The sequence below is a fragment of the Ipomoea nil genome, unplaced genomic scaffold (genome assembly GCF_001879475.1).
Source record: "Ipomoea nil cultivar Tokyo-kokei standard unplaced genomic scaffold, Asagao_1.1 scaffold0679, whole genome shotgun sequence".
Taxonomy (NCBI): domain Eukaryota; kingdom Viridiplantae; phylum Streptophyta; class Magnoliopsida; order Solanales; family Convolvulaceae; genus Ipomoea; species Ipomoea nil.
Window position 1 is genome coordinate 181,391 of NW_017617107.1, and position 27,020 is coordinate 208,410.

Below are 27,020 nucleotides of genomic sequence, written 5' to 3' on the forward strand. Positions count from 1 at the left end.
TGAGACAGCAAGAGCTAGGATTGAGAAAGCTAGGGACAACTGCTTGACTTTTGATCATTAGCAACTCTCAGAGCTCTTCTTGGCGAGAACACGGTATGAATTTGTGTTCTATTTTTGAAATTAGGATGAATATTTACTGATGTACACACTTGGCAAATGGTTTATTGTACAACTAATAATTGTTCATCACTATATTTTAAACTTAAAAACTCAGTTCTGATGTTTATTATTTGGCTTAATACACTCAATATATGTGCATTTGACTATGTGATATTCCATTTGTCTTAATACACTCAACACATGTGATTAACTAGAAACAGTGGTGGAGAAGTGTAGAAAGTTTTGCAGAACTTACATTCATCTATACCATCAAGAAAGTAAGGTCATTTTTGCTAGAAATCACTTTAGAAATGCATGAGAAAAATGTTTATTTGATCAAAGCCATCATCTTAAATTAGTTGCATTTGCAGGTATACCCATCATCTACACTTGATCAAAGTCATTGAAGTAGAAGGCTGCGGATGTTGCATTGATCACAGTCATAGAAGAAGTGCCGGATTTGAAGGCTTATTTGTGTGCATCGAGCATACTTAAGTAGTATATATTTTTGTTGTATGGTATTTATAGTCTATTGTTGGAAGCATTATGAACATGACTATTTTTGTTGTAAATATTTTTTATGTTTAAATATATTTTTAATTTGAAATTTAGTGTGTTCAATAATTTGTTACGTTGATGACATATAATTTATTAACAATATGTATAAATAAAATTATGGTAATATAAAAATAATAAAAACATTCCATATGATTTATAATTTTCCTACCAACAGTTGGAAGGAAAATAACAAAATATAATATGTGATTTTTCTGTCCAACGCACGTAGTTAGACGGAATTTCCGACCAAAACATGTATTTGGACGAAAATTCCCACGTTTTAAGAATGGTGGGTTATTGTCTGGAATTTCTGTCCAATTTTATATGTTGGACGGAATTTCCGACCAAAAAGTGGAGTTGGACGAAATTTCCGACAAGCGTTTTTCCGAACGTTCAATTTGGTCGGTATGTTGGACGGAAACCTCGTTTCCGACCAATATATCGCGTTTTCCGTCCAATGAATGTTGGACGGAGATTTCCAGCCGTGGTACTTTGATCTATAATTAAAAAATTTATTTAACTCTTATTCCAAATAAATATTTATCAGTGATCCACATTGCAATATAGATCATGGTCTATAGTATAATTTGCCAGACTAGCTTTCCTTCGTAAACTTTAAGGCTTCTTTCGGCAATTTATATCCTACACCACGGCGCGCGTTGCACTATGCGCCCAGATGTAAAACGACGTCGTTTTAATTATTATTTTTTTTTTAAATTTCCCGCCCCAGTGAATGGCAATAGTTTTTTCTTAAAAAAAAAAAAAACCGCTGTTCAAGAATGTACATAATGTTATACTAGAATACACATAATGTTATACATGAATGTACATAATTATATAACAAAATATACATACTCTTTTTAAAAGATAATACACATAATCTAACATAATACATAATAAACATAAACTTTTAACATAATACACATCAACTTTTAACATAATACACACAAATTTTCTGATTCGGATGTACATAATTGTATAAAAAGAATGTACATAATTGTATAAAAATACACATAACTGTATGAATCAATACACATAACGTTGTGAACAAATACACATAACGTTGTGAATAAATACACATAATCTCAGCAACTTCTTATCGCGCCTCCCAACACTACGTCGTTTTGGGAGGCGCGCGGCGCACAGTGCTATGTGCGCCGTGGTGTAGGATATAACGATTGGCTTCTTTCTGTTTATTCTTCATTTACTATTTACTGAAAATGAACCCCCAATTTTATTGCCTCGATAAAGCCCATTTAGTAAATTGGATCCAACTAAACCTGGACCGACCCATCTCTAATGGGCCTCACCTTAAGAAAACTATCACTTTTCTTTGCATAATACGGAGTAACATTTTTCCTTTTACCTTTTACCATATTTATACCGTGAACCAGAGTTAACGTAGTAAGATAGATCTTGATATACGTTTATTTTAAATATTATTGTGGTTCATTTTTAATTTTAATTCATTTTTTACTCTCTTTTACAATAACGTGCTCTAATAATTCACAAAAGTGAGACAATATTAGCATTTTTTTAATTCTCCAATAAAATTAAGAGATGTGACAAAATTTACACCCTCCAAGTACATTTATCATTGTAGTTTTTATTTTTCAAACTTGGTTAAAGTCAATCCAATATTCTAATTGACTCATTAGTCAATACTCTCAATAGTCATCCATAAAATATAAATATAAATATATGTTACGGCTCGCATAGACAGCTTAGTTGGTCACATAGGTAATGTTTGAGAACAATAACTCGAAATTAAGTTTTACGCGCCAGTGTATGAACAACCTCTCAAAGTGAGGGAGACTCATTGCGTTTTAACATTAGCTATTAATTTCAACTTTCACCTGTTATGAATTGTGTTTGGTCTCTCAGATTTTTTAAATTGTAAATTTGATTTAAAAGGTCTAATTATGAGTTTTCACTTAGTCACTTTTACCAAATTTTGCTTCACTTCGATCATACAAGAGTATTTTGAACTGGATTTGATTATTTTAAAAAATTGAAAAATCAAAAGTTATTAAATTAATATTTAATGATCAAAAGTTTAAATACCAATATAATCAAGTGAGTAGAAGTAAAGTTAATTCATGTAAAACCTCTCCTTTTTTTTTCCAAGCTGATTTGTTTTAGTTTGATACCAAAATTAAGTTTTTTTTTTTTTTGAAATACTCATAATTCTTTACAAGGTAGTATCTTTTTTATACTTTCTCAAATATTTTCAACACAAAGAATCTAAGCCCCACCACCGGAGGTCGAACCTATGACCATCCATTTAAATGGATAACCGGGATGCCACAATCGGGGATCTAAGTGCACTATAATAGGGTTGGTGTCGGGCAAATTATGCTATGGAACCGTGTCCACCTTGTAAGGTTGGCATAGTTCCACAACGGCGTCGTGTTCGTTGAAAACGACGTCGTTCTAATTAAAAATATATATATTTCACTTGTTGTTAACGACGTTTCTCTCTTCGCAATCGCACAGTTTAGAAATTATGAATCTACTGTATTTAAATTATGAATCTACAGTATAAAAATTATTAATCTACAGTATAGAAATTATGGATGTTAACGGTGTCACTAACGACACCATTACTCAACCACATGAAAACGTCGTCGTTTGGAACAATGTCCACCTTACAAGGTGGGCATGGTTCCACAGCATAACGATGGTTGGTGTCGTCCCTATGGACTTGTCTTGTTGTTTCACTTGTTTGGAATTGGAGTTTTAACCGTTTACGCTCTCTTCTTTGAATAAAACAAAAACAAAACAAAACGAACCAAAAAACGATTTTAGTACATTAATTAAATATATTGCCTACTCAATTATTACTCTATATAAATTTTCACTTTTAATTATGTGTAAGGTGGTAGTTTTAATCCATCATTAACAAATTCTATTAAGGGTTCATCTGGAAACCTGAAAAATGTTTTATGAAAAATGCTTTTTAAGAAATAGCTCAGTTTTCGAAAAATATTTTAATTTTCTAGTGTTTGGCTGAATGAATTATTGTGTGGACCATGGTCCACACAATGTTACGTGGACCATAACAAAAAAGTACATTTTAATATATTAAATGTACATCATATTTGTACTGAAAGTACATTATACAATATAATGTACACTCAGTACAAAAATAATGTATAACCCCTGAATATAATGTACATTATTTTTGTACTAAATGTACATTATTTTACAGTATACAAAATATGGTCCACACAATAATGATTGATGTCAAACTATCTTTTCTGTTTGGTTGAAAACTAATAAATTGCATTTTTTCTGTTTAGTTCGTTTTCCTGAAAATAAACATATTATTTGTAATAATAATAATAATAATAATAATAATAATAATAATAATAATGATAATAGGAGCCATAATTAAGTTCAATAGATTATATACAACTCAAGATTACAACTCAATTGTTGGTTCTTTGAATTCAGTGGCCTAATTGTATTATCATGTGCAGGTCGATGGCCTATTTGACCCTTATTCCTAATATTATAATAATAATAATAATAATAATAATAATATTTATGTGTTCTTTTATTTTGTTATATACCAAATAACAATTATTAAAAATTATATACATTATTATTTAAAATTTAGAATACACTTCATTGTTGAGCATGACGTTTTGCGCAAAACGCGTGTCCACGACTAATGTATGTATACAGATTACAAACATACACGTAAGGAAAATATCTGTAGAGAGGGGGATATGGTTGCCAAAATGGTTTTTGGGCTAAATTTTAGGAATAAATTCATTTGGGCTATGTATGTTGGGTTTGGATTACAAGTGGTAATTGAGCTAGTCTAGAGATAAAATGTGGATTGGACAAAGAAATATTGGCTTAGAATTATTTTGGCTCTAACATAATCATTGGACTTAAAGAATTAAAAAAAAAAAAAATTGGGCTAAATCATAGTAGGAATAAAAATAATTTATTTTCGGAAACTGAATTTGGAAAAAATATTTTGGGTTGTCACAAATGGCTTGGCTTGCCCTCTGGTCACATTACACTAACAATGAACACATTACTCTTTACTGGCAAATTATATCATGCACAACGGTGCATGATCAATCATGCACCGCGCGTCCTTTTTTTAAATGAAAAGAAACGGTGTTTGTTTTTCGCCGTTTCGTACCTTTTTGCAAAAAGTAACCATGTTATTCAGTGTCATTTTGTATACACTGCAGTTTCAGTTCAACACAACTACAGTTTCATTTCGATATAACTATAGTTTCATTCGATATTTATAGACTCAAATATGTGAAAATGTTATTTAATTTTATTTTATATACACCATAGTTTCATTAAAACACTACTACATGATCATTTTGATATAATTACAGCTTTATTGTACAATATACACTCAAATATGTGAAATGTTATTCAATTTCATTTTATATACACTGCAGTTTCATTTCACTATAACTACAGTATCATTTTGATATAACTGCAATGTCGGTTTAGATATACCGTAGTGTCAGTTGGTGTTTAATACACCAAACAAGCGGACTCCGTTAACTATAACGGCGGGCCGTTTCTTTACTTAAAGAAACGGCGCCGTTTTTGACCGCGGTGCACATGCACTGCGGTTTATGATATAACGACTGCTCTCTACTATATTGGGCCTTGTTACTTGTCTCAGGAAAATTTTAAATTTAAAGGAAAAAATTAGGTATTTTTACAAAACATTCTTTATATCAAAATCCTTCCTTAACTAGCTTAGCTTTATGTGTTTTTACTTATTTTAATGTTAAATGGAGAAAAAAATACGCTTTGTTACTTGTCTCAAGAAGATTTTAAATTTAAAGGAAAAAATTAGGTATTTTTTAAACATTCTTTATATCAAAATCCTTCCCTAAATAGCTCAGCTTTATGTGTTTTTACTTATTTTAATGTTAAATGGAGAAAAAATACACAAAAATGATGTTTTTTTTTTTTTTTTTTGAAGAACAGTGATTAATTCATTAAATCTGAGAAAAGAATCGGAATAAGATAAAGAGGAGTGTCGAACCACTTCCGCAATCTGACACCGAAACGGCATCCCGAACTAATTTATGGGCAGCACGATTCACAGATCGTTTAATGAAATCAAAGATGACCCAATCAATCGAAGAGGCAACATCTTTTATATCATCTGAATTATGTGTCTACAATGTCTTTATTCAAAAAAAATTATTCATTATCAATAAATTAAATAAGAGAAATAATTTCATTAGTTATATTGTATTTATTTTTCTCCAATATAAAAATTATTTACATTCAAATTCATTAATTGATTATATTCGCTACATTGTCCCTACAATGTCTTTATTAAAAAAAATTATTCATTATCAATAAATTAATTAAGAGAAATAATTTTATTAGTTATATTGTCTTTATATTTCTCCAATGTAAAAATTCTTTACATTCAAATTCATCAATTGATTATATTCACTACATTGTCTATTATCTTTTTTGTGCACTATTTTTTAATTAAATATCAAAGTTACAATACAAAATAATGATATATTTTAATTTACCAAGTATTTTATTAATACCATGAAAAAATTAAAAAAAATATAATTAATAAAGTCAATCATAGTAATTACTTGAGGGATTTGTTGACAAAGAGAGTATTCAAATCACACAACAAATTGAAGTGAGAACTACCTCGCAATGTCCTTTTTTGACAATCAGCAGTTAGCGGTTAGCGTTAGCGAATTATATTAGCGAATTTGACCAGCGAATTATATCAACGGTTGGTAAAAAGATATTTGAAAAAATTAGCTATTTAGATTAACATGTAAAATGACCTAAGGGTATAAATATAATAATAATAATAATAATAATAATAATAATAATAATAATAATAATAATAATAATAATAATAATAATAATAATAATAATAATTGTTTAAAATATATATATATATATATATATATATATATATATATAATTAAGTCAATCATATTAACTATTGGGAATTTATTGACAAAAAGAGTATTCAAATCACACACCAAATTGAAGTTGGAAACTATCTCGCAATGTCCTTGTTTGACAATCAGCGGTTAGCTCTTCAATATTAGTATATATTTAATATTTTATACCCTAATTTTTATTTGCTTTCCCTTATGTCCCGTATTTGGTTTCAACCATACCTATACAATTATTTTATTGACAATTATAATTAATCTTGAATATATTATCTTGCATTTGTAAACTTAGAATTGTCTATTTAAATACGTAAATTTAACATTCAATTATCTGTGCCATGAACAATTACAATATAATCTTGCCTTGCTATACTTTAAAGTACTTATTTAAAAAAAAAAAAAACATTGGACATTATCTCATTCACGCAATGCGCGTGTAATAATAATAATAATAATAATAATAATAATAATAATAATAATAATAATAATAATTGTTTTAAAATAAAAATAATAATAGTAATATAATAAAAGAAATAAAATTTAAAATAAATAAATAAATAAAATATATGGGGAGCCGAACGTTCGACTCCCATTAGTTTTGCCATTTTTCCTACATCGATGGGAAAAGTGGCATGGGAGCCTTGATTCTCCAATAAAAGGAGCCTTAAGGCTCCAATTTAATAATAACCTTACCCATCCGTTGATGGGTAAGCAGTGAACCAGCGAAACTAGCTCTTGTTATCCAAGGAGTCGAAATGACTCTACAGTTTTAATTGTTTCTTTAACAAAAAAAAAAAATATAGAGGTGTTTGGAGAAATCATTCTCAAAAACGCTAAGTGAAAATATTGTAAATTGCAATGTTTGTATTTTCAGTGGCTTGGAATAAATTGTTGCTTCAAACTGTTGAATAACCAAACACTTTCTTTATCATTTTGATCTTTGGGTTACATCATATTTACCAATCGTCCAATATCTTTGGGTTACATTATTATTAAAAATTTTAAATTTTTACTACTTCATCTAAATTCCTTAAATTAGAAATTTCTTTATCCATAATAATTTATTCAACAATAATGGTTGAACTAAATGAACACTGTGCCAAAACACCTAAAGGACTGGTATTCATTAATTGATCTTGTATATATGTGCATTCATTAAATATATTAGAAACATTTGCAACAAAAATACTTGATTACTATTTTAAAAAAATGTAGTAACAATTATAATGAATCTCCTATATTACATTGTATTCATGTACTATAATTACATATTTACATAAATAAATTTGACATTAAGTTACTAATGTATGAACTTCTCATATATAATCTTGCATTGATATACTTTCAAATATTTATTTAATCATAAACAATGGGCATTAACTCATTCGCGCAATGCGTGTGTAAAACTAGTTGATAGTATAAGTTGTATCAAATGTTTGTTGTTTATGTTATTAGTGTTGTTCCTTTACACTTTCTTTTCAATTTTACCTTTTTGTATACTAATATTTGTGCACGTGCGTTGCACGAAATGAATTTGTTATAATATTTTAAAATATTTAGATCTATATACAATTGTATAAATTATAACATCGAATATTATATAATACAATTGAAGAATTGAGTTGCACCGATTATGTTTTCTGATGTTATCAATGCTTGAATTCGAGTAAATAATTACCCAATTAATAGCTAATGTGTAGATATACGCATTCGGTGCTGCAACTTTAGAGGATTTATATATCTGTGTTTATAATTTGTATTAAGTGGCCTAATTAGCTCGTTGTCTTACAACTCAGTTATAGAAATTATTTATACGGAAGATATATTTTCTATGTAGATATATAGCAATTTTGTCATCTTTGTATATATATAAAAAAACATAATATCAATGGCTTGAATTTATACATTATTGAAAATCTCTTTGTAGACGACATTGGTAAGTAGTAACAGAATTTTATCCATCCTCATCTAGAGTTAAAATCATCAGACCATCAAGATGGGTGACTCAGGGAAAAAGTCACATACAATTAACCGTGACTAAAGACTGATTTTTTCAGTAATAACTCAATGTGAGTTATTGTTTGAGCCTGACTTTTGTGATAGTCATGGCATATGAGAGCATCAACGTGAATTGTTTTTGTTAGAACTTGAAGTGCAATATCGTATCAGAAGGGTGAAAGACATTTTAATTGAAGATTTTACTTTTATTAATTAGTATGGATATAGATTGGTGTCAATAATAATTAATAAATTATTATTTCCTTATAAAATTACATAGAATTTCAAATGGATTTTTTCATTTATACGCAAAATTTGTTTGCGTTATTCTCACAATTATAATGATTTAATTATTCTCCGAATTTGATAAACTATTTTCCATTTTTTAGAGTACATATTAACTTTATTTTGTGATAAAAATTCATTAGTTATTAGTTAATTTTCATATAAAATTTTGTTACCAATTAAGCTTTATTAGTTTTTTTTTACCAATTAATTAATATTCATATTAATTTGGGCCAGTATTTTCAAAAAAATATTAATTTGGGCAGGAATGTGGAAGATGAGGATTTACTTTTATTAGTATAGTAAATAAAGCTTATAAATTGGTGTAAATAATAATTAATAAATTAGTGTAAATATAATTAATAATTATTATTTCTTTATAAAATTATGCAGAATTTCAAACGAATTTTCTTATTTGTTACGCATAATTTGTATCCATTATTTTCACAATTATAACAATTTAATTATTCTCAAATTTGGTAACCATTTTCCATTTTTATGTACATATTGACTTTAATTTTATTCGCTACATTGTCCCTACAATGTCTTTATTAAAAAAAATTATTCATTATCAATAAATTAATTAAGAGAAATAATTTTATTAGTTATATTGTCTTTATATTTCTCCAATGTAAAAATTCTTTACATTCAAATTCATCAATTGATTATATTCACTACATTGTCTATTATCTTTTTTGTGCACTATTTTTTAATTAAATATCAAAGTTACAATACAAAATAATGATATATTTTAATTTACCAAGTATTTTATTAATACCATGAAAAAATTAAAAAAAATATAATTAATAAAGTCAATCATAGTAATTACTTGAGGGATTTGTTGACAAAGAGAGTATTCAAATCACACAACAAATTGAAGTGAGAACTACCTCGCAATGTCCTTTTTTGACAATCAGCAGTTAGCGGTTAGCGTTAGCGAATTATATTAGCGAATTTGACCAGCGAATTATATCAACGGTTGGTAAAAAGATATTTGAAAAAATTAGCTATTTAGATTAACATGTAAAATGACCTAAGGGTATAAATATAATAATAATAATAATAATAATAATAATAATAATAATAATAATAATAATAATAATAATAATAATAATAATAATAATAATAATAATTGTTTAAAATATATATATATATATATATATATATATATATATATAATTAAGTCAATCATATTAACTATTGGGGAATTTATTGACAAAAAGAGTATTCAAATCACACACCAAATTGAAGTTGGAAACTATCTCGCAATGTCCTTGTTTGACAATCAGCGGTTAGCTCTTCAATATTAGTATATATTTAATATTTTATACCCTAATTTTTATTTGCTTTCCCTTATGTCCCGTATTTGGTTTCAACCATACCTATACAATTATTTTATTGACAATTATAATTAATCTTGAATATATTATCTTGCATTTGTAAACTTAGAATTGTCTATTTAAATACGTAAATTTAACATTCAATTATCTGTGCATGAACAATTACAATATAATCTTGCCTTGCTATACTTTAAAGTACTTATTTAAAAAAAAAAAAAACATTGGACATTATCTCATTCACGCAATGCGCGTGTAATAATAATAATAATAATAATAATAATAATAATAATAATAATAATAATAATAATTGTTTTAAAATAAAAATAATAATAGTAATATAATAAAAGAAATAAAATTTAAAATAAATAAATAAATAAAATATATGGGGAGCCGAACGTTCGACTCCCATTAGTTTTGCCATTTTTCCTACATCGATGGGAAAAGTGGCATGGGAGCCTTGATTCTCCAATAAAAGGAGCCTTAAGGCTCCAATTTAATAATAACCTTACCCATCCGTTGATGGGTAAGCAGTGAACCAGCGAAACTAGCTCTTGTTATCCAAGGAGTCGAAATGACTCTACAGTTTTAATTGTTTCTTTAACAAAAAAAAAAAATATAGAGGTGTTTTGGAGAAATCATTCTCAAAAACGCTAAGTGAAAATATTGTAAATTGCAATGTTTGTATTTTCAGTGGCTTGGAATAAATTGTTGCTTCAAACTGTTGAATAACCAAACACTTTCTTTATCATTTTGATCTTTGGGTTACATCATATTTACCAATCGTCCAATATCTTTGGGTTACATTATTATTAAAAATTTTAAATTTTTACTACTTCATCTAAATTCCTTAAATTAGAAATTTCTTTATCCATAATAATTTATTCAACAATAATGGTTGAACTAAATGAACACTGTGCAAAACACCTAAAGGACTGGTATTCATTAATTGATCTTGTATATATGTGCATTCATTAAATATATTAGAAACATTTGCAACAAAAATACTTGATTACTATTTTAAAAAAATGTAGTAACAATTATAATGAATCTCCTATATTACATTGTATTCATGTACTATAAGTTACATATTTACATAAATAAATTTGACATTAAGTTACTAATGTATGAACTTCTCATATATAATCTTGCATTGATATACTTTCAAATATTTATTTAATCATAAACAATGGGCATTAACTCATTCGCGCAATGCGTGTGTAAAACTAGTTGATAGTATAAGTTGTATCAAATGTTTGTTGTTTATGTTATTAGTGTTGTTCCTTTACACTTTCTTTTCAATTTTACCTTTTTGTATACTAATATTTGTGCACGTGCGTTGCACGAAATGAATTTGTTATAATATTTTAAAATATTTAGATCTATATACAATTGTATAAATTATAACATCGAATATTATATAATACAATTGAAGAATTGAGTTGCACCGATTATGTTTTCTGATGTTATCAATGCTTGAATTCGAGTAAATAATTACCCAATTAATAGCTAATGTGTAGATATACGCATTCGGTGCTGCAACTTTAGAGGATTTATATATCTGTGTTTATAATTTGTATTAAGTGGCCTAATTAGCTCGTTGTCTTACAACTCAGTTATAGAAATTATTTATACGGAAGATATATTTTCTATGTAGATATATAGCAATTTTGTCATCTTTGTATATATATAAAAAAACATAATATCAATGGCTTGAATTATACATTATTGAAAATCTCTTTGTAGACGACATTGGTAGTAGTAACAGAATTTTATCCATCCTCATCTAGAGTTAAAATCATCAGACCATCAAGATGGGTGACTCGGGAAAAAGTCACATACAATTAACCGTGACTAAAGACTGATTTTTTCAGTAATAACTCAATGTGAGTTATTGTTTGAGCCTGACTTTTGTTGATAGTCATGGCATATGAGAGCATCAACGTGAATTGTTTTTGTTAGAACTTGAAGGGCAATATCGTATCAGAAGGGTGAAAGACATTTTAATTGAAGATTTTACTTTTATTAATAGTATGGATATAGATTGGTGTCAATAATAATTAATAAATTATTATTTCCTTATAAAATTACATAGAATTTCAAATGGATTTTTTCATTTATTACGCAAAATTTGTTTGCGTTATTCTCACAATTATAATGATTTAATTATTCTCCGAATTTGATAACTATTTTCCATTTTTAAGTACATATTAACTTTATTTTGTGATAAAAATTCATTAGTTATTAGTTAATTTTCATATAAAATTTTGTTACCAATTAAGCTTTATTAGTTTTTTTTTTACCAATTAATTAATATTCATATTAATTTGGGCAGTATTTTCAAAAAAATATTAATTTGGGCAGGAATGTGGAAGATGAGGATTTTACTTTTATTAGTATAGTAAATAAAGCTTATAAATTGGTGTAAATAATAATTAATAAATTAGTGTAAATAATAATTAATAAATTATTATTTCTTTATAAAATTATGCAGAATTTCAAACGAATTTTCTTATTTGTTACGCATAATTTGTATCCATTATTTTCACAATTATAACAATTTAATTATTCTCAAAATTTGGTAACCATTTTCCATTTTTATGTACATATTGACTTTAATTTGTGGCAACAATTCATTAGATATATTAGTTAATTTTCATATAAAATCTTGTTACCAATTACGCTTTATTAATTTTTTACTAACCCATATTAATTTGGGCTGAAATGTTGTAAAGGATGATTTTACTTTTATTAAAGTCATTTCACTAAGGAAATTAAAACCTATTAAAGTAAATCTAATTATGCTATATTTATTTGTAACTGTATTTTAATTTCATTTTGAAATCATTAGTTCACATGTTTGAATTATTTATTTTTTCTTTAATTATTCTCATTGTAAACATAAATGATATTCCAATTATTAATTTATGATATATATGTTGGTCCCAAAAGAGGTAAAGTGAAAGTCTAGAGAGGGGGAGGGGGGGGGGGGGGGGTGAATAGACTTTCAAACTTTTTAGCACAGAACCACAATTGCTAAGCCAGAGATAAACCAAAACTCTTAACTAGATTGTTAGAGTATGGTGCACAGCGAAAATAAAATAAACGATACCGTGTGTGTGTAGATTGTGTCAAGATTATTCTCGTGAGAAGCAAGCAAGAGCAGTAAGTAAAGAAAGCAGTAAAGAACACAAGACAATTTATAGTGGTTCGCGAGGTGGTGTAATCCTCCTACTCCACTTGCTCTTATCTCCAAGAGCAATTCACTATATCCACCACTTCTTGGTTCCAAGATACAATGAATTTCCGTGATCTAGTGCTTTGATCACCAAGCCCACACTAATCACGCCCAGTGTCACCAACACTGCTGCTTCGGGTTTCACGTCGCCGCGTTACTTTCCCTGGATTTCACGACTCCGCGTTACTTTCCCCCCGTCTTCTACTATCCGGTAGAAACGTATCCCGTGATCTAGTGCTTTGATCACAAAGCCCGCACTAATCACGCCCAATGTCTTCCGACACTGCTGCTTCGGATCTCACAACTCCATGTGACAATCCAGGATTTCACAACTCCATGTTACTTTCCTCATTTCCCTTGTTTTGCTCCAAAACAAGTTTTGCCTTGCTTCCAACTTTGAGACTCTGTAGATGATCTTCGTTGATGCGCTCAGTCTCTTGTAATTGATGAAGATTCTAACACTCTTGAATATTTCTTTTGTAAGCTCTGTATCACTCTGAGTGTTTATCTCACAAAGAATATATCAATTTAAGCTCTTGAGATGGAAAGCTTTTTTTGAGTTTTGTATGCTCTGTTTAGCTCTGTTATTTTCGCTTCTTGCTATTTTGCTTCTCTTTTTTCGCCCCTGCTTTTCCACTGCTTCAATCTTCATCCTTTTATAGCTGGTAATGAGAATTCGTCCGTTGGAAAGAAACGTTCTCATTTTTTAATTTTCATCTAGCTGTATAGCCTTTTCAGAGGATAAGATAACGTTGCAGATATGTTAGAGATTCTCTGCAAGTTGAGGTAGAAGTTCTTGCAAAAATGGCGTCCCAAAAATCTTCATCTGGTGTAGATCACGCCTCTTGGGATTTTTATTTTCAAAGTATAATCTCCAATTTAATCCCTTACTAGTTTAGACCTGTATTTTTGCTTCTGCAACTTCTTTAATCCCTTACTAGTTTAGACTTGTATTTTTGCTTCTGCAACTTCTTCTTGTATTTTCCTCTGTACTTCACGTCTGGGTCTGTCTACTGCTTCCAGACTTCATCTTCTTAATTGACTTGGGAAATCTCTTCCCATGTAAACTTCATCCTTCACTCATCCCTTCCTTGATTTTGCAATTGAAATCTCATCCCTTAAATCTCTTCCCATGTAAACTTCATCCCTTACTATATTTGGAAGTGAAATCTCATCCCTTCCTTGATTTTGCAATTGAAATCTTATCCCTTACTTGATTTGGAATTGAAACTTCATCCCTTGAATTGAAGCCCTTTGCAAATCTCATCCCATCAAATTGAAACTTCTGCCCCAGATTTGGAATTGAAACTCCATCCCTTGAATTGAAACCCTTTGCAAATCTCATGCCCCAGATTTGGAATTGAAACTCCATCCCTTGAATTGAAACCCTTTGCAAATCTCATCCCATCAAATTGAAACTTCTGCCCCAAGGCCCCTTGAATTGAAACCCTTTGCAAATCTCATGCCCCAGATTTGGAATTGAAACTCCATCCCTTGAATTGAAACCCTTTGCAAATCTCATCCCATCAAATTGAAACTTCTACCCCAAGGCCCCAGATTTGGAATTGAAACTTCATCCCTTGAATTGAAACCCTTTGCAAATCTCATCCCATCAAATTGAAACTTCTGCCCCAAGGGTGAGATGCGTGAACTCTTCATCCCTTCACATCAAATTGAAACTTCTGCCCCAAGGGTGAGATGCGTGAACTTCATCCTTAAGAAACTTCATCCCATAGTCAACTTGGAAATCTCATCCCATTTGACTTTGCAAATTGCTTCCCTTCGGCTTCTTTAAAATATGTGGGATGTGAGATTCAAACCTGTGAATCTTGCATATAATATTTCAAGCTTCTTCCAACTCATCCGTACAGCCTTTTGGTTATCATTTTGTTTCACTTGGTGTACTCCTTTCTTTCTATAGATGCTTGATCTTCAAGATAGCTTCATGCAAACTTCAAGTCACGTTCTTTTTTCTTCGGGATTTCTTGAGGGATTTCTTCTTGATTTCTTGAGAGATTTCTTCTTGGATATTTGAGAAATTTCTTCTTCGGATGATAGTCTTCATAACTTGTATACATATTTTCATATGCATACATCTTCCTCTTTTGTTTGCCATTTTCTCTAGGCAAATTCTTGATTTTAGGCTTTATATCTTCTTCATCCATTTCCTCAACTAATGAATTTATTTTTCCCTTTCTTGGTCTATGACTCGACTAGTCTAACCAAAATAAAATTGGGAATCTACGATTTACAATATGGCATATCAAAATCTATTACAATTTATTCCTAACAATATATCAAATTATATTTTTTTTAAATATAAAATTTTCTCAGGTTTAGGGATTAAAAAATATTTTAAAATTGCTTTTTATTAGTAAGTATTTTTATTTTTAAAATATTTTCCAGCAACCCAAACACTCTCTTGGTCTCTAATAAAAAATTGAAAAATAAAAGTCATTTCATTAAGAAAATTAAAACTAATTAAAGTAAATCTAATCATGTTACATTTATTTGTAACTGTATATTAATTTCATTTTGAAATCATTGGTTCACATTTTTGAATTATTTATTTTTTCTTTAACTATTATAAACAGAAATTATGATATTTATCAAATTGTATTTTTTAAAAAATATAACATTTACACATGTTATGAGGGTTAACAAATATTTTAAAATTATTTTTATTAGTATGTATTTTTATTTTAAAATATTTTTCAGCAATCCAAACACTCTCTTAGCCCTCCCATAAAAAAACTGATAAAGAAAAGTCATTTTATTAACGAAATTAAAACTAATTAAAGTAAATCTAATCATGCTATATTTATGTCTAAGTTGTAACTGTATATTAATTTCATTTTGAAATCATTGGTTTACATTTTTTAATTTTTTAATTATTATAATTTATAAATATAAATGATATTGTACTAATTAATTTATGATATTTATCAAATAGTATTTTTTTAAAAATATAAGATTTATACATGTTATGAGTGATTAAAAAATATTTTAAAATTATTTTTTATTAGTAAGTATTCTTTTAAATAATTTTCAGACCGCAGAATACATGTGTATGGTAAAACGACATTAATAAGACCGCAGAATACATGTGTCGTACATCACATTGTAATAATGCACATGGTTATATTTTAGCACATTGAATTTATATGTACGATGCACCAAAATAAATACTCAATGTAACATTGATACTTAATATTAAAATGATTCAAAATATAATAAATAAACAAATAACACAGACCACATAATCCATATTATATTAAAATAATTGAATATTAACTTAGTTTTTACGTTTATATTAATAAGATTTAATTATTATTATTATAAATAAATGTGTGTGTTTAAAGATATGTTTGTTGAGGTAAATATTAAATGTTATAGTAAAACATATTTGGTTTAATATAATTATTTAATTAAGTAAATTATTTTGAAAATTAATGTATTAAGGTATATGTACGTTTGGTAGTTCATACTTAACTAACAGAATATTTAGTAGTGTAAGTATATTTTTTAGATGAAAAAAAAATTAAGAAATACACTAATTTTAACATGAGGTAAAGCATAAATAATGCATACATAATTTAGATATATATCTTACACGGGCTCTTATAAGTCAGTTAGGTTAAATAATATCAGGTTCATATAACATTGTAGACATTTTTACAATTTCATGATCATTTTATTAGTGAATAATAAATATAAAAGATTTGGAAAGAATAAATATAAAAGATTGTAAAATTATGGCAAATTTGTTATTTGTATATAAATAGCAATTTACTTTCTATTAAATGGACCAAATACCACCCCTTTATCTCTCTCAAATTATTCTATAATATCATGTCTAATATTTTTTTATACAAGTTTTACTATATATAAATATATCCTTTCCATCATAAGAATTTGTTATATTCTCCTCATCAAACTTGATCACTTGATGTGACATTATTGTTTTTTTTTTATTTAAATTCTTAGTGGGATTATATTGACTAATTCACAAACAACAATAAAAATAATTTTTTTAATCCCCAATTCCCCACATTATAAGTTAATATGGGAAAGAAAAAAAAAAAACAATTGAGATATTTTATAATTTAGTTAGCAAGTATTTTCAATTTATTTATAATCAATTTTTAAAATATTAATGAATATAATGTTAACAAATAAGATTCAAAATTATACAAAATACTTTAAAACTCTAATAGCATGTTTAGTTAACTGAATGAATTTAGAGGAATAAAAATATATTTGGTAGGAAATAAAATATGTAAAGAATAAAATAAAACTAAAAAAAAAAAAGAAAATGAAATGTGGAAAGTATGGAAATATAAAAAATATATAGGTATATATTCAAATATTAATTATCTCACAGTATATAAATATTAGTGGATGAAAAATCTTACTTAAGACTTGCTTTTTGCGGCAAGTGAGCAAGCTCTCTGTGTGTATATGTATATGAAGCTTGAATCAAACGTGTTATAATTCTGTAATGGAGTGTTTAGTAAGATGAAATTATAATTTCATTCCTACCAAACTCAACGGAATTACAATTTTATGTAATTTAAATTCTATCCTCCCAACCAAACGTCCAGTAAATGTTCCAAATAAAACTAAAATTTTTGAATTAAAGTCGTTAATTAAAAAGAACAAAAGACGTAGAAGATAGCATACCATACAAGTACACAGTATAATATAATAACAGCCCCCAACCCCCCCCCCCCCCCCCCGCACATTGCCCGTACCTCGGCACGCAACGACTAGCGAGAATAAGATAGTCTGAAGTCTCACATTTTTCCTCTTATTTTGGTTAGCCCACCCCCCCACCCCCCACTACCCCTCCCCCCTCCTAATTCGACACCATGAAACATCAAGCATCTGCTCGTTTAGAACCCAGGTAAATACTTGCCTCTCTTCCTATATATGGTAACATATGCATACAGTATTTGTGTCTATGTGTGGGGTATCTATTAGCTTTCCTTGGTCTTGCCTTGTTATGCATTTGAAACTCCAAGACCCATTTCCCAGTCCCACTTCCTTGGCCTCAATTCTTGCATATTTATGTATGCATATTTGCAGTGCTCGTTAGATGTTTGTGTATATGTGCGTGTATAAATATGGTGCTGTATTGGTCCCCTTTTTATGCTTGCGAAACACGACTGAGTAATGGGGGAGTGTTTGTGTTTGTGGAGTTTGATTTTGGTGGGGATCGCATTGGGAATTTGCGGTATAGAGATGACTTGTTAAAGATTTATTCTTTATTTTTAAATACATTGTCCCGGTTTTTGTTTGTTCGTGTATTTCCTGTCTTGGTTTCTGTTCATGAGAGGTTAGTGATTGCGCCTTTTGCATTGCTTTGCCAGGATTGATGTGAAGGTCTCTCCTTGGAGTTTGTGGTGTTATTTTCTAGTTTGGTGTTGGTATTTGCTGGAAAATGGATCTGGGGTTTGATAATTCTGTTACAGTTTCAAAGAATTATTACCAAGCTGTTCACTTTATTGCATCCCAGTTTTCAATTTTAGGTAGGGGTGTTCATCTGGCAGTTTCAACTATGGACTACTTCTTTTGTTATTCTTTAACTTTTTGAGCTGAATGAAGTATGAGCACTCTATTACAATAAACAAGTAAGCCTGGTACAACAAATTACAAGAACACATTACAACACTCCCAAACAAATGAGCAGTTTAGTTTCATCGGTTTGGTGGTTTAATAGTTAGTAATATATAACATGCTTATATTAGTTTTTGAAAGAAACTAAGCTGTTAACATAAAATTTTATTATCTTTGGACAAATAACAAATATCTTATTGTTGATTTACAAAATATGTTTTAACGATATTTTTCGATCCTTTGTCTGCACTTTTTTATTTTTTATATTTATATTTTTTAATTTATGGCTTGGTATAATGTTCATGAGTACCAAACCCAACTAAATAGTTAATACTAACCTAAATGTTGAAAATTAAAAAATAACACAAGAAAATTTATTGAATTAAATAAGTCAAAAAATCATATATATATATATATATATATGTGTGTGTGTGTGTGTGTGTGTGTGTGTGTGTGAGAGTGAATATGTATACTTGAATGCATATATAGCAGAGGATGTGGTTTGCTTTTGACTCTCTAAATTATTAAACCATAAGCTTCTCTGTATCTTTTTTGCTTTTAAACATTAAAACCACTGAATATTTAAAAATAGAGAAACTTGCATTTTTTAGTCTGTCGAATGTGGCTTGGATGGTTTTGGGCACCTATAATTTTGCATCTTTTTTGAGGTGGATGTGGGGATGATTATACAGTGGTTGGTATTTTGCACTGCATTTATTTTAACATCTATGGAGTATTTAATTTCTATTTAGGAACTCACAAGTTCACTTGTATAATTTTATGGTCAATTTTATCTTTTTCCATTTGCTGTTTTAGTTTTGTTCCTCCCCCACCACTGCTCCCTTATTATTAATTAGGATTTTATTTGTTTTGATTGTATGATTTAAAAGAGCGAAGGAAAAAAATCTTTTGCTTTTGGATAGATCTTGGCTATGAATAATTGCATCTTAATGACTTCCCTACCATTCATTTTCGTATATAACTATGCAATAAATAGATGAAGTCACAACTTTTCTATATACAAAATTAATAAGAAAATGTGATAAATGCTTTGTTTTGATACCATTTGCTTCTTACCATCTTGCCAATATCTAATATATGTTTATGATTTTCTTTTTCACTTTCTCCTCACCTAAGTTACATATATGTTATAAACTAAGATTGGGCTAGGGTCACTCAATTAGGCTATAATGCACATGGGCCAAACCACACTAAAAGATTGAATCCAACAAATTAGCTAGTCTAACTCATGGTCTTATAAACCCATATATTCTCTCTTATTTTTTCAATGTGGGACTCTTAACACCCCCCCAACTGGACAACCCGTCCATTTTGAATCTAACCGGTTCACCATTTGAAATTGGACCGGACCCTCCCCTGAAACGAAAGCTAATTGATTGGATTTATAACTCAATAAGAGAGAAATATATGGGTTTATAACTCAATGGTTTAGACTAGCTAATTGATTCGATTTAATCTTTTAGTGTGGTTTGGCCATGCGCATTACAACCCAGTTGAGTGAGCTTGGCCCAATCTTAGATTCTAACTTGGTATTAGAGCTTGTTCAGTTCACCTTGTATTCACCCGGGTGTCTACCCGTGGTATTGGTGGCATCCAAGCTTCTTTTTGAGGGGGAGGATCCAATCCCAAGCTTGTTCGGTCCACTTTGAGTTCACCTGGTTGTCAATGATATTGGTGGTGTTAAAAGCTTTCGTTTTAAGGGGAGGGTCCAATTCAATGCACTCTAGGACACGTTGTCAAAAAGAGAGTTTTTCCTTTGTCAAGACTGGTAAAGGTGAAGGTTGAAATAGTGAAGGGCTTCCTTTGGGCTATCATGTTGAAAGGAGAAAATAGGGTATTGGCTCACTAGTCGATGATAGCATGTGGTGCCAACTTTACAAATTAGGTCATTAAAGGGAGAGAGGAACACTCAATGAGGGTAGTGTCGACAAGCAATCACCAAAATGAGAGATTGACATGAAAATCCATAGGATGACCCAATTTCTTAGGCAATATGTGGGGCAATGGGAGGAACTCCAATGGCAATACTCCCATCATGAGGTTACGACGAGGTTCCAAACATAGTAGTGGCTATTAGTTTTTCCAAGCGGCTAACAGAGAATTGTGAAATGTTTAAGGAAGATGTGACTCACAGGAAAATACCCAAGGCTTCTTACTGAAAAATTTGAAAATAGATTAAGCTTTAGGGCTTTGATACCATGTTTAAATTGAACAATTGAAGATTTGGCAGGTGGTGAATATCTACCACTTGAATGAGGTGGAAACTAATATATGAAAGCTAGAAAAAATGGAATATATTGATTATAGGAAAATTTTCAAATGTTTTTTTTTTACTATAATGCCTCTTTCTAAACAAAGAAAGAATTAGGGGTATTTTGGTCATATCAACTAGGTTGGGAGTAGAAGGAAAAAAGTGGCGTGTGACAAAAATGCTCCCCCTCCCCTTCCCCCCCTTTTTTTATTTTTATTTTTTTATTTTTTATTTTTTGGCAAAAGAACATTGCAGTAAAAGTCTTTGAAGAAGCTCCTATTGATTATACTAGTAATGTGATAATACAGTAAATCTGTAATATATACATTCTGGTACTAACGTCATGCTTATATAGGTACACAATGGGCTAAGCCTAGGACCCTAGGTCTATGATGGGGTTGCAATAGGGTTTTACTATATTTTGACATAAATATACATTCTTGTGGTTTTGGTTTGTCTGTGTATTTTCTACCTGAGTTCCAGTTTAAGAATGAAATTTTTTTGTTTGGACTAATATGAACTCATGAAGGTTTCCTCTGAAATTTGTGGTGTTATTCTAGTTTGAGTTCAGCTGCTTTGCCATGGACTCTATGCATATCACTTTCATCTTAATTACTTAGGAAGCTTTCCATTTGGGGTTAAGATAAGGCCAAGTGAATCTAGTCAGGCCGGGGAGGTGGGGAGTGGGGGGGATCAGGGTATAACATTTGTTTGAGTAATCTAGGCAATAGCTTCAAGACCGACAAAACTCTTTCGGAGGCTTGGTTGAAGGTCCAACCATGTAACTTAACTTATAAAGCATGAAAAGAGCTCTAATATAGACTGTAGCTGTTGATCAAAATAAAACACTAACTTGGTTGGAGTGTTCGGTTGGACTTCCAGTAGCGCAATATAATTGATTGAAAATCTGACTCTCTAAAAATGTTGCAAAACCAATTTAAGAAATAGTCGGTTGGAGTGACTCGGGTGGAGTTCCTAGTGAGGTACTTTGATCAAGCACTAGGTACAAAATAGTCTATTAGAAATTAGACTTGAGGGAGAGACAGTTGGAGGTCTAACTAACCCTTTAGTTGTGCCCAACACTTTGGCCTATGGATGGACTTATGGACCAAGTATTCTAACCTTCTAGCTGAGGAAAGAATAAGAGACACAATTTGAGGTTTAGCAAAACTTTAGCCATGCTCATCATTTGAATGTGTTTGAGTATTAGAGTATGACTATCTATCCTATTCTTTAGAATTCTAGTTATAAAGTTCTTATAGTTTGAATATTATTCAATGTTATTTAATCTCTATATAAATGGTTTTTTCAATCATGACATATTTTAGGGAAAATGACACTTTTGGTTCCTCATTTATGAGGGTATAGTTGCCTTAGCCCCTCATTTGTTGGTGCCTTCAATCTTAGTCCTTGTAACCAAAGTGACACATTTGACCCCCAAGTGATGGAATCATTAAAAACCAACATTAGAAGCAAGAAATCCTAATTTCTCAGGGTTATTATTGTAATTTCACACTGGTCTACTACTTCAATACCATTTTCCCAACTGGTAAAGCAAATCTGGTAACTCCCTGCTTCCATTACCACTGGTCAGCCCTGACACTATGATCTGGATTGCAATGATTCCTGGATCTGCTTAACAGGGTGATGCTTTTGAAGCCCTAAGACTTTTTAGAATGATGATGGCAAGTGTAAGGCAAATACTATTACATTTACTGCTGTTTTTTACTTGTAGTCATTCTGGTCTAATCAAAGTGGCTGAAGAGTACTTGGAAATGATGGGCAGTGAGTATGGTGTAGAGCCAATTATTGACCATTATGACTGCATGGTAGATGTTTGTTCTCAAGCTGGGTTTGTTAGGTGAAGCACTTGATTTGATTGAAACAATACCATTTGAACCTAACGCAACAAGCTGGAAAAGTCTATTGGGTAGGTGCTCAATTCACCATAATTTCAAGTTTGCTAAAATTTCAGCTCAGAAGCTCCCACTAGTATACCTGAATGACACTGCAGCTTATATTCGAATGTTCAACTTAGATACTTCATTTGGAAATAGGGACGGAGCTGCTAACATTCAAAGGATGATGGCTGAAAGAAATTTGAAGGAGGTTGGTTGCAGCTGGATCAGTGGAGTACTTTCTAGGGTAAAGTTCACTGGTTTATAGTTGGTGGCAGCATCATCCCTAAATGGAAGAAATATAACACAAGTTAAAGGAGTTTGCATTTCATGGTAGGAGTAATGAGAACAAATTCTAAGGAGGATGATATTGAATAATAAATACTTTACCAAAGAGAAAGGAACAACTTCTTGTCCACAGTGAAAGATTAGCCATTGCGTTCGGTTTGATATCAACACAAAACAATAGTTGTGCTGCAGTATTCAAGAATCTCCAAGCTTGCAACACGTATCACTAGTTAGAAGGCATCCGGTTCTTGTCAGGGACTCGACTAGATTCCATCACGTCATAGGCGGGAATGTTCATGTAGCAATTATTGGTGAAATCATTCATAAACCATACTGTGTAAACAAATTAGTTTCATTCTTGCATGTAGGTTAAGCGTCAATTGAAATATGGTAGATGGTAGACTCGTGTGAAATTACAATAATTACTTTGAGAAATTAGGGTTTCTTGATTTTAACATTGGTATTAATAATTTTGTCACTAGGCGATCAAATGTGCCACTTTGGTGCTAACCTAAGGATCAATAGTCGAGATGCCAACAATTGAGAGATTGAGTTGACTATACCTCTATAATTGAGGGACCAAAAGTGTCATTTCCTTATATTCTGGTATCAAGAACAAGTTTGACTTTGGGTTAGATCAACATACTTCTTCCTTGACGGTGATTGCAATGAGCTGTTTGCCAAACATATCTTTTCTTTCTATTTTTTTTTTTTTAAATGTTATTTTTCTTAATTTCTTATGCAATAGTTCCATTGATGGCAATAACTAATGTATCTCAACATTTGTTGTTTTTAATATCAAACTCTTCCTCTTTATTTCATGAGTGAGCTTATGTTGTCATGCATTTTTTTAATAGATCATTGAGGAATTTTTAGACTCTTTCATTTTTTTCTTGAAGCCTTTAACATTCTTATTTTACCTTTTTCAATTGTTTTTTTTCTAGGGTTGAATTTTCTTATTCATTGGTTTGAGTAATATCGCTCTTTTATGTTCTCATAGGATGAGAATAATGGTATGTCTAAGGTAAACAAATTGGAACTATGAAGGCAAACTATTTGACAATCTTTCATTTATTTGTTACACTTGGATCAAGCAGTTTCTGAAAATGATTCATTTACAATCTTTTATATGCTTTACATGCTTGGATAGTCGGATTAGGTGGGGTATTAGAGTATTAGATTAGGATTGTATGATCTATGTTGTTAGAGTTCTAATTAGTTTATTGTCATTATAGTTTGAATCATTTAGTGCCATGTAATCGCTATATTAAGGGTATTTTTGAGCCATTGTTATATACATGAAATTTCTATTAATAATATATATCCTTTCAAAATATAACATTGAGCACTTACGAAAAATTTTGCAACGTGAAAATCAAAAGGATAAGGAGCTTCAGTCAAGGCTCCTATTGAATTGTTTGACTGGGTTGGTTTTAATACTACGTTGGCAATTTTAGATGCAAAAAAATATTTTGGCATTTTAGCAAAACACATTATGAATTAATCATTGAGGTTTATCACAAGGAATAAAAAATCAATCTTAAAAAATTAATACTTAGCCTATAAAACAACACTTGAGTCTTCAATATTCATTGAAATTGATCAACCTTTTGAAACCAAAGGTTTGTTCAAGCAGATTGTATAATCTATCGCACTTAAGCAACCATTAACCGTGTTATTTGTTAATATCAGAACTAGACTATTTTGCATGATTGTGGTGCCTTTTTATGCACTTTAACTGCTTTTGTTTTTTTTTGTTTTTTGTTTTTTTTTTTTTTGTTAGTTGGTATTTTTATGTTGATTGTATAATTTATGTGACTGGAGAGAAACTTTTTCTTTTAAACAGATTTTGAGATGACATTAAATGGATGACAAATTGACAGCTCTTAGGAGATACTGTATTAATAGGCGAACATGAAAAGCATTCTCACTAAGTTCCTTGTTTTTGACGTATCTTCGTGAGAACTCTGTAACGGACTCCGTTAAAGTATAATAAAGAACACAAAGATCTGACTGATCCTAACTTAAGGTATGCACTATATCTTGTCATTTACTTCCTTGTATTACAATCAATAGATTCAATACTGTTCAATGCTAAAACAGGTTGTTTTATATTGAACTGCTTTTGCTAACATAGATATGGTTCAGTTTTTCACCCTTTGCCATTTTAAAATTAGGTCTCTCAAGTTTACCTCTTCAATTTTCCTTGTAACTCTTCTGTAAAATCATCATCTCAAATTTTCAACTGATATCTACTGAGACTAGTTCTAGTCAATTTGTATGATAAATATGGAGAATTGGAGATTGGGCCTTGCTTTCCTACGCATTTCTTTGTTATTATATGATCTACATCTTGTGCTCATCTCAAGCTTTGCTGACTTACAATCTTGTGAATCTTAGGATAGTTTTACTAATTGGAGATATGACCCACTTTTCTAGATAAATTGAAGACTCTATTCGGCAAGCCTAGTTGAAAGCTGAAAAGCTATAAGTTAGAAGTTGAAAGTTGAGAGCTGTTAAGCTAGTTGATTGTGGTTAAAAGTGTTTGGTAAAATTAGCTATTGGCTAAGTTGGGAAGCTAGTTGATTGTGGTTAACCGTGTATGTTTTATAGATATTTCACTCAACTAAACATATCCAAAAATATTTTGAATATTTGGTCTAAAAAATTCACTCAAAATATTAGTGTTATTGTAACTTTTTAAAGTATTTCCAATAGTATATTGAATTTGTGAATTGTGATTATAATTCCCAAAAATTGAGTTTGGATTTGCAAAACTGGAGAAGTGAAGTAAATGGGCCCTTAGTCTCTTCCTCTTTGAATTAAACATCACGAAATGCTTGTTTTAGAACCTAGGTACAAACTTCCAACCTGGTCCTTGGTCCCATACTCTTCCCCACCCCTCTCACTTTTTCACTTTCTCCCTTCCTCCCTTCCTTTATTCACGTGTTGTGGCATTGCATAATGTATCATATAACACTTGTTTATATATGTCATGTATCTTATTTGGTGCGTGTGTGCGGCTGTGCGGTCATTCACCATTAGGTACACATAAATGCACCACAAAGTGTTCAGAAATGCATCATTAGGTGTGGTGCGGTGTAGTGCATTTTTTGGTGTGTGGTGCATTGGTGCATTTTATTGTGGTGCATTTCCAAACGCTGGGTGATGCATTTATGCATACCTAATGGTGACTCCACGCACGCTGCACGGGAAGCACTGCCCGCATTTGAACCAGTATCTATATATATAATATGTGTGTGTGTGTATTTATTTATGTATATGTATATTTCTTTCTTTCTTTCTTTATCTATCCTTTTTTACAGACTTTGCGTACAAAACAACAAATCAATTCCCTCAGTCCCAACATCCTTCACATGCCTTGCGTTCCCAATTCCTTCCAAAGCACTATTTGTTTACGTGTACGTATATAATTCTTGTGAGTATATATGTATGTATGACATCGTTGTATAGCTGTACTCACTCTTA

At 30.2% G+C, this 27,020-nt stretch overlaps 1 protein-coding gene and 2 long non-coding RNA genes across 10 annotated transcripts in view; 2 read left to right on the top strand and 1 right to left on the bottom strand.

Annotated features, from left to right (window-relative positions):
- LOC109174962 lies at nt 1-516 on the top strand. The gene is made up of 3 exons (XR_002053218.1): nt 1-93; nt 315-377; nt 471-516. It is a non-coding gene; the product is annotated as an uncharacterized LOC109174962 (long non-coding RNA).
- On the bottom strand, nt 195-20,349 carry LOC109174963. The gene is made up of 3 exons (XR_002053219.1): nt 20,230-20,349; nt 17,940-17,950; nt 195-209 (listed from the first exon to the last, which is right to left on the bottom strand). It is a non-coding gene; the product is annotated as an uncharacterized LOC109174963 (long non-coding RNA).
- Nucleotides 18,294-27,020, top strand: part of LOC109174961 — a 14,238-nt gene continuing 5,511 nt past the window's right edge. For 3 of the 8 annotated variants that reach the window (XM_019324203.1, XM_019324211.1, XM_019324207.1), the window contains exons 1-3: nt 18,295-18,360; nt 25,378-25,560; nt 26,858-26,953. The gene's annotated coding sequence lies outside the window, so the exon portion shown is untranslated. Of the gene's footprint in view, nt 18,361-18,826; nt 18,986-25,377; nt 25,561-26,857; nt 26,954-27,020 lie in introns of all 8 variants that reach the window. The other 5 variants (XM_019324208.1, XM_019324206.1, XM_019324204.1 and 2 more) reach the window with 4 other exon arrangements.